A 9,953-nucleotide genomic window follows, 5' to 3' on the forward strand; every position below is an offset into this window, starting at 1 on the left:
GGTATGGTATCTCAGATACTCCACACTGAGGTAGAAAGTTCAAACCTTTCATCCTATGGTCACTGGGCATGAGAAGCCATTAATCTTGTGCAAGAAGGACCTCCTCAGCCAAGGCAGTTTCTTCAGGAGCTGACAGTTATGAGTCTGGCCACTAGAAATAGACAATTTTGTCCCTAAAAGGAAAATCTGGGTGGCACAGGGACTGTCTACCAAGCCTATTCCTCAGATGTCTTTTTAAGTCCGGAGAGATCAAATGGCAGTGGACAAGAATGTGCAGTATAGTGAGAGGATAAGGGCATGAAAAAGAAGAAAACAGGTAACTCTGAAAGTATCTTGGTGTGGAGACAGCTTCAAGATCGATGCTGGGCCAACAGTGTGACATCAGAGCTACTGTGTGGACTAGCTACCTCTCCAGCACCAGCTTGTTTCCTGGCATCCACCTGGTCTTTCTCTCTACTTAGGACTGAATTACCTAGCTAGCAGAGCTAGCACATTCTTAGAAAACCAGCACAACAGGAGGTACAGTGTGGTCCCCATTCACACACCCACAGAAAAAAATTTATCTTGATAAACTTAACCAGAATTTAGCATTCAGAAAACCTACAAGGTAGCTAATTTCACTTCAATGTCAATAAAAATGTGGAATCACTTTGAAAAGTGCAATGCTAATATTTTGAATAAACCAGGTGGGAGAGTAGTGCTGGGCCAAGGAAAGGAACTCCATCTTTTCTAGTACTCTGATGACTTTAAAGGCAGCCCTGGGATTCAGATTACCACATAGGAGCAGGTTCACAGTGAGCTGTCATGGATCTTGGCCACTTGTGCAAACAGTGCTAAAACTATTGCCTTCCCCAAAGCTTTGCAAATTTTTAAGAGAAGAACATTTTGCAGCAAATATTTTTTAGTAACAAAATGGTAGGGGAGAGGAGAGGAGAACAGAAGAAGGGCAAGGGGACAGAGGGGAGAGGAAAGAGGAAAGGAACAAAAATAGTGGAGAATACAGGAGGGAAAGGGATCAGGGAAAATGAGGGAGAGTGAAGGAAGAGGGGGGTTACCATGAAGAAACCGGTTTCCTCCTCTACACTGCCTTAGTGTTTTGTCCCTCAGAATAAACACAGGAACAACTGCAAAATGGCATGAGTAGAATAAAATGGTCCAGTATAGTAATTCTCTACAGGGAACATGTGCGGGAAACAGCGTTTCTGTAGGATATTGTATTTTTTACTTAACCCAGGGAAGATCCAAATTCACCCACTGTCAGTGACAGAGTCCTGCAGTAATGCCTTTGCAACTAAATGGAGCTTGGAGTCTTTGAGAGTCAAGTCCAGAACCCTAGTGAGTCCCCAGGGCTGGTATACAGAAATATTAGTGAGAAGCCAAGTGTGGTTCAGGAAAGATGCCATTACACTTATTATGTACAGTGTCGTCATGAGAATCCTAAGGTCCAGATCTTAGGACTGGAGAGATGACTCAATGGTTAGAAGTACTTGTACGCTTGCACAAGACTCTAAATCAGTTCCTAGCACCCCTGTGGCTGGCTCACAACCACTTAAACTCCAGTCTCAGGGGATCCAATGCTATCTTCTAAGCTCTCCTTGGACCTACACTCACATGTATATACATTCAGAGAGAGAGAGAGAAAGAGAGAGAGAGAGAGAGAGAGAGAGAGAGTTAAATAATATAAAAAGAAGCCTGGCTCTCTAGCCCGCCAATCACAACCATCTTTCTAATCTGCTGACTAGTGAGGAGAACGTCACATTTATTACATTGTATTCTAGCTGTCAAATGGGAGTTATTCTCAGAAATCACTTCAGGATTAATTTTAGACTAAAATATTTTCTTCCCTGTCCTTGGGCATACTATGAGTTTCCTTACTAGTGAGTATGGAGAAAAGGCTACAAAAAAGAGAGATTAGATTGAACAACAGAAAGCACAGGGGTGTCTGACTGAACCAACAAAGTCTCACTACCCTTCAGGGTCTGTTAGGCTTCCTCTGTAAACTAAGTGACTGAACTGTGGTGAAGGGAGAAAGATGGGGAAGGGAGGAAGGACATTTGATAAATGAAAGAAGGGAAAATGGGAGGTGGTAGCAGGACCTACGTAATATACCCACAGAGCAGCCTTCAAATGCAATGGATCTGGGGAAGGAATGCATGCTTCCCAGTGTGAAGAGTCCTCCTGTCCCCAACACACAAGCACACATGCACGCATGTGCACACCCCTCCCCAGAGCCCTTCACAACAGTAAGAAAGCACAGAGGAGCACCACTGGAGCACTGGTGAAAAAGATAAGGATTGGGTCCACATTTTGGCCAAACACACAAGAAGGCTGAGCCCCTGGGAGCGATGGCACTGGGAAATCCATGGTATTGAGAACTGAGCTGGAGTAGTGTTGAAAGCAAGTGCTAAGCAGCCACATTTCCCTGTTCCCACCACTCATTCAGAGTCATGAGCTATACTGGAGAAGTGACTGAACTTCTTTCTTCAAGAAAGGGCAGAGTCCCAAATTCACTTTCTTGGTTATTTAGTTATGCAGAAGAATAAGCTAGATGCTAGGATCTCTGGGGAGAGGTGCATATGCATTCTCTGTGCAAATCACTCCCATGTGGACTTTGCTTTTGTCCAGGTGGCTTGGCCACCTACCCACAGGTCCTGCAGTCTTTGCTAAGCTTTGTTGTGTCTGTCTAGTCAGTGTGGACCAGGGCCTTTCCCAGTTTTAGGATCAAGTCCCAAGGCCAGTAAGGAGTAGGGCCAAGAGGACCATTCTGCTCTCACAATTAAATTGTGGAGATTTTAAACTTTAAAGGTTTTGCAGCTAAGGCTTCATGTGACCACCTGCAATTTCTTTACTAGAGTTCTAGTTCGAGTTTAGATTCCAAGCTCTGAAATACCTTAAATCACTCCATCGTTTTCCACCTTCCATCCTCTTTCCTATTAACTGGTTGAACGCATGACAGCCTGCTAACTAGGATGTTTTGTGTGGTAGTTCTCATTTAAATTCCTCTTGGTTCATCAATGCTAGACTGAACCGCCCCATATTCAGTGCCCTTGAATGCAATTCTGCATAAGCTCAGTGTTTGGATTGGTCCTTTCTATAACATAGTGGAAAATATGAACTTCAGTTTTAAATAGCCCCTACCTCAACATCTCACATATAGTGAGCCAGTAGTTGGAACCCAGGGGATGGGGTCCAAAGCTCCATGCTGTGTATTCCATTGACTCCAAAACTCTTCTATAATTCCAGCCTGCCTCTCCCTCCCTTCCTCACTCTTCCCCCCTTTTCTTACGGTTTTGAGAAAGGGACTGACTATACATCCCTGGTCTTGAACCCTTGATAGTCTAGCCTCATCCCCCACCCTGTGAGGGCTGAGATTACAGGCATGCATCATGATGCTCAGCTCAGTTTGAACTTTTCTAAGCAGCAATATTTACAACCCTTCTTCATAGCATCTGCCCAAGATACTGCTTGTACAGAAAGTAAGTCCAAAGATATCTTCAAACTCAGACATCTGCATTGTGTGTGTTCAGACAGACAGTCTGTTTACGAGGCTTTTTCTTCTGCACTCTTTCATTAGCAGACTTGTCAGAGTCCAGCCAGAAATCTAAAGACTGGCATCAGTTTGAAGGGTTGTTGCAAGGGCTTCCTCTGGTCCCCTAAAAGCAAGATTAGGGACTTTCTCGAGTAATACATTGCTTGCTGTGCTCAGTCATTCTTTGTTGAATAATTTCCGTTTCTTTTAGAAAATTAAAAAAAAAAATCTGAAATGTCTCTCAGGGTGTATATTTTCAGTAAAAAGTTTAAAGCAGTTAACAGATTATACTAAACTATGTATATAAACACACTCAAAAGTCTGAAGCCAGGAAGCTGAGATGATTTAATTATTGCATGTTGTTTTAAGCACATGTGGGTATGATTCATTTTATTATTCCTCAGGAGTGGGTGGGAGGAGCAGTTTCTGGGCATCGTGGCTGAAGGGTGTGTCTGTTGAGCAGCTCTGCAGTTTAGCCCTTATTAAGCAATAAGACATCCCATTTCCTCTCACTAGCTAAGAAGCAGACAGTACCTGAAGTGACAGAGAAGGGTAACCTGAGGTTAACTGTGAAGAACAAATACAGAAGAAACATAGAAACATCAGAAACTACTTCCCAACTTCTATCAATGTAGAAAGAGCATCCTTCTCTTAGGAAGTGGGAAAGTTTCTCAATGGGAAGTTAATGGAAGCTAAAAAGGACTAGAACTTGTTCACATTGTGCAAAGCGTTCTTCCTTCCTTCCTTCCTTCCTTCCTTCCTTCCTTCCTTCCTTCCTTCCTTCCTTCCTTTATTCCTTGCTTTCACATTCCAATTAGTCTTTTTAAAACATTTTGAGGCCAATAACTCACAGATCTATTCTGGTATGATATGGCACAATTCATATAAAGGAACAGATATAAATGTTTTTAGGCCTTTGGGACCATTTTTCTCTGTAGTAACCACTCAGAACCTACCATCTTAGTAGAAATGAGTCAGATGAATAAACTTGACTGTGTTCCAATAAAACTTCATTTTACTAAGGCAAGAAATTGAATCTGTATAAAGTTGGTAGTCAGTTGAATGTTAAGTTTGGGTGTAAAATGTCTGCCCATAGGACTCACGTCATAAAGAGTTGGTCCCTGGCTGGTGGCCTTCCCAGGAAGTTGACTAAATTGTGAAGATGCTAACCTCATTAGTATGCAAACAAGTTGTTGAGTTTAGTAGCTGAATACCTACTAGTAGGAGGTAGGATCTACTCTAAGTCAGAGGTTAGTTGCTAAGGACCTATGCTTTAAGGGTAGGTCCTGTCCCCAGACTCTTCTCACTCTGCTTTTTGGCACCATAGGGTGAATAGCATTATTTACCACACACTCTTATTATAATGTCCAGCTTTATCTCAATCCCAAAAGTGATGAGTTTAAGACTGAATGAATTAAGAGCTTAGAAACTATGAACCCAAAATATTCTTTGCTCTTCACTATTGTTGCCTCAGGTCTTTGTCACAGTAATGGAAAAGCTGACTTATACAGGAACTCTATGTTAGACTACATAAGGTATGCATAAAGGAATCTGCTTTCCTAAGTTAGAGTACACTGAAGGTGCTTAATGAATATCCATGAGTGACTTTAAAAGACAACATTAGCATTGTTAACATAGCCTTGGCTAAGTCACCTCATCTTTTAGAGCCTTCCATTCTGAAATTTTTAAGTGGAAAAAGTAATGCCCATCTTGCTTGTTTCTGGACTACCTCATGACAACATTGAACCAACAATAAAATTGCCAGCATATACTGAACTCTGAAAATGTTCCACATGAAGGTAACTGCTTAGGATAACTAAAGTGTGGGTACTTTTTGTTTTCTTTTCAGAACCCTATTTTGTCTTCAGTTTGTCGGATGAGGAAACCAAATTCTTAGCACTTTAAATGGTGTTGATCCCATACTTACAGAGAAGAAACACGATTCCAACTTCAGAGCCTGCATAATCACTGCTTACTACTTTACATTCTCTGAGCTTTGGAATTGAGCAGGGCTGACATAAATTGTTTGTTCTTTAAATAAATCATGGGCAGCTTCTGTGAATGATAACGTATCTGTATGCCACGGTGCAATCCTCTTGACCTTGTGGGACCTTGCATGGTTGTTCAACCACTATGTTTGTAGAAAAGGGTGAGGTGGGTAATTGATGTAAAACCCATTAGGTGGTGAGTAAATGTTCAATTAACTAATGTGAAAGAGGAGAAATGTCATTTGTCGGTTAAAAACAATAGGCAGCCCTGAGAACCGAGGAATGGCTGAAAAAGCCCTTAATACAGAAGAACCCACACAAGGTCAATAACAAAGAGAAAGCTCCAGAACACCCTGTCTCTAAGTATCTCAGCTCAAGTTCCAAATTTCCTGGAAAGAGAATCTCTTTCTCCAGCTGCATCAGGCATTTTTGTCCTTATATTAATCAACGACAGCCAAAGAACAAAGCTGGTGGCAGTGTTACACCACAGATGGGATGTGCAGAACCATAAAGCAGACAGCCACAGGGGTGGATCTATCCTAAGTGGCTTGCCAAATCCACATACCATGTTCTGTCTCCAAATGACCTTGCAGTGACATTTTGGATTTGAACACGAAAACATTAGACATCTAATGTTTCTTTGAAGTCACTGTTGAGAGCTCCCTACCAGATACAAACGTATGATTGAAAGTTCCAAACCTCCCACACTCACCTCCACACCTCTTCTTATCTCCTGTCACACATCTGTCTCTTATATCTTATCATTACTTTCTTAGACACAGAACCTACTGATGCTCATAATCTCTGATCAGCTCTCTTCACCCCCACCTACTACCCCTAGTAAATGTGTCAACAGCAAGATTATCATTGACTGTCTGAAGGCTGTCTCCAGCAAGAAAATGCTTTCTCATGACCTAGTATCATAGGTGTATCTGTGGTATACAACGTTTACAGTTGAAAATATATTCTTTAATACTGTGGTTTGGTATAAAGTGTCTCCCACAGGCTTGTGTGCTGAGTGCTTGGTCTCTAGCTGCAGGTGCTATCTTAGAGGATTTTGAAAACCTTAGGAGATGGAATCCAGCTAGAGAACAAGGTTGAAAGAGCAGGTTCCTAGAGATACCTTGCTTCTAGACCCTTCCAGTCTGCCTCCTGCTTACTCCAAGGTAAGAAGTTCACAGCCCTCTGCTCCTGTTGCCTCAATGTTTTGCCCAAGAATACAGGGCCAAATGACCAACGACTGAGCCCTCTGAAACAATGAGAAGAATAAGTCACTCCTTTAATTTGTTCTCCCAGGTAGTTTGGGCCCAGCAATGAAAAGAACAGCAAATGGATGCTTTCTCAATACTAAATGAGATTGGTATTAATTTCTTTTGGCTTGCTTTTTTTTTTAACTCCTTTTTGATCAGCACAGCTCCAGAATACCTGTTAAACCAGTGGTTATACTTCTTGGATAAATGTATTTGAAAGCCAGATGTGGTGGTGGATGCCTGTAATCGTAGCACTTGGGAACTGAGGCAAGGGAATCAAGAGTTAATGCCAGTCTGGTCTACAAACAATCTATTCCTTTTTCTAAACCAGCAGCTTCCATAATGTATTAGTAAGCAAGGCCCTAGTATAATGTATACAACTCCATACACACAGATTCTGGAGGAGAGCTTGAGGGTGTTCAGTACAGTTTAACTGTTCTCATTTTTACCTTCAAACCTTGAAATGATTTTGCCAAAAATGATTTGCTAAGAACTCTATGAGCATTATTTATTTCATTTGATTTTTAGTGACACTCTACATCTCTGCTACAGAGAGAAACCAAGGGCTTAATGCATAGCTGTGACATCAGCTAATAGAGTCATAGGATCCAGTAGTCCCACACCAAAGTCTGATTTATTTCTGAATTCCCTGCGGTTTTTCTGAACTTGAGACTTGCTTTGACCACTACTACTCTACAATGTTGTTCCTTTGTTTTTTTTTTTTCAAGTGAAAATTTAGGATCTTTTCCAATAAGATATCGGGACACCTCAATGAATATTTTATCCCCAACTTCTCCTTCAAAAAAAAAAAAATCATGTTTCTAATTTCCTTATTGGAAACAGTAAGTTGAATCTACTCTGAAGGTCAGTTCCTGTTCTTCACTTTCTCATTGTGCCTGACGGTGGACTAAGCATTGTGACAACTCTGAAAAGAAAAGGTCTCTTCCCTTGTGGTACTGGAGATTATGCTGCTACACAGCTTAGCGAATAGGGTGAGAGAAGAAAGAAGAGAGAATTACACACTAGGTCTTCTGTGCACTAGGTCGGGTTTGATCAAAATTTATTGTACAGCTATTTCAAGACTAACCCTTATATTCCTGTGGGGTTAGGGTTTTGAAGACCCTACTGTCTGCAGAGAAATGCAACATGCAAAATATAGCACATTCTCTGTTATCTACTCATTCCTCCTGGCCCATTGAAAATAGCTCTGTTGCTATAGGGTCTTGGAAACACGCTCCTCAGAAGAATGAAATTGTACTCATAATCAAAGCCAGGGCAAAGAAAATAAAAAGTGTCAACACTTCTCAGCCTCTAAGTGGGAAACCACAATTGTATTAACCCGAGGAAAAAAAATTACTCTCTTCAAAACTTTTTATTAGCCTAATAAATGAGTCTGATTTCATAACGCCAGATTCCACAGTGACACTGTAGGGCCAACACCGATATTGTGCACGTTCTCATCGTTCACAGTAACGAAGCAATGAAACCACTAAGAGCTTTCGCAAGTGTCACCTAAGACCATCAGGAAACACGGACATTTACATTCCAATTCAAAACAGTAGCGAATTTACAATAATGAAATAGCAATGAAAATAATTTTATAGTTGGGGATCACCGCAACATGACAAACTATATCAAAGGATCACAGCATCAGGAAAGTTGATAGCCCCGAACTAAGAGGACTTAGAAGTCCGGTTCTCTGTATTTAAGTAACAAAGAAAAGATGCTTACGGAAGAGAAGAAGAAAAATCGTACTTCCCCTTACATTTATTACCAGCTGAGAGATGATACAGAAATGACAGACAGGAACCCAAATTGAATTTTTGAGATCTCTCCCAGTCAATTTTAGTTAAAATGGTCTGAGGTTCCAAGGTGGTTTTCCCTCCCTCTCTTGGTTGTGTGACTTTCAGTTTGTTTTCTTTCAAATTGAGGCTCCATTTGCACATTCCACTTCCGCGAGGCTTGGGAGGGGGGAACTCTGGTAATTCTACAAGATGGTTGATTGCCTTGGTTTTCGCTGATTAGGGTGAAGCTCCAATAAAGCTCGCAGCCGTGTTGCCACGCTGCTCAGCTAAGCCCTCCACTCCTTAGAGGGGCCGCTCACCACTAAACAACACATCATAAAGTTTGCTTCGTGAAAAGTAGATTTATTTCTTTCTTTGGACGCATACACAGCCATAAAGGTTTATCTTCTGATTAGAGAAAGAAAATAAGCAAAGCAACAAGGGTCTTCACAAAAGAGGATCTATGAACCAAATTAATAAGGTTTTTGTTCTGTCCAGGTTAGCAAGAAATGGGAAGGAAGTAAAAAAAATAATACCAAGATTGAGGCAAGCCCCATGCTTCTGCTTATCTTTCATTTGTTCCTTCCTTTTTCCCTCCCTCCTTCCCTCCTTCCTTCCTTTCTTCCTTCTGTCTTCCTTCTTTCCTTCTTCTTTCCTCCTTCCCTTCCTCTCTCTTTCTTTGTCTTCCTTCTTTCTTCCTTTCTTCCTTCCTTCTTCATCCCTTTCCTTCCTCCCTTCCTTTCTTTCCTTTACTTGGATTCATGATAAGCAAACTTCGATGTGTGTTTAAAATCTTGAGGATTTATATTATTAACCAAACAAGAATTTTTACAATCAGGGAACACTTGTCTGGCTTTCCCCCCTTGCCTCCTCCCTCCCCTCCCATCCCCCCAACCAGCACACACAATTTTTGTAGAATATTTTGTTGGCTATAATTAAACTATGTGTGTTAATTAGGATTAGATTTTAAATGCACTGCTTGGGAAGTTGAAAAATACAGGATCTGAATGAGCCCAAATTGAGATGACACTTGAATTTTCGCAGATGTTTCCATAATCCTAATTTCAAATTGATTGTACTTCCTGAACAGTGAGAAGCCATTTTCAGTTATTTATTCAGACGTGTGCATCGCTTCTCCCTCTGCCAGTGGGCAGAAAATATCTACCACTTTCAATAACTCCTTCAAATAGACTATTTTCCAAGACAGGTTTTAATGAAGGGAAGTGGGAACAAGTAAGTCCCACCTGCTCCCAGGGTCACCCCCAGAGACCATAGATGAACCCAAGCAGAAATGGAAACTTCAGCAATTACCCTCTTGCCTGTCCCTTCGTGATGGATTCAGCTGGCGTTTGAACTACCATTTCTCAACAGGCCAGAGAGACGTGCAGAGACAAGGAAAAAA

This window comes from Grammomys surdaster, unplaced genomic scaffold (genome assembly GCF_004785775.1).
Source record: "Grammomys surdaster isolate TR1022 unplaced genomic scaffold, NIH_TR_1.0 169, whole genome shotgun sequence".
NCBI classification, from domain to species: domain Eukaryota; kingdom Metazoa; phylum Chordata; class Mammalia; order Rodentia; family Muridae; genus Grammomys; species Grammomys surdaster.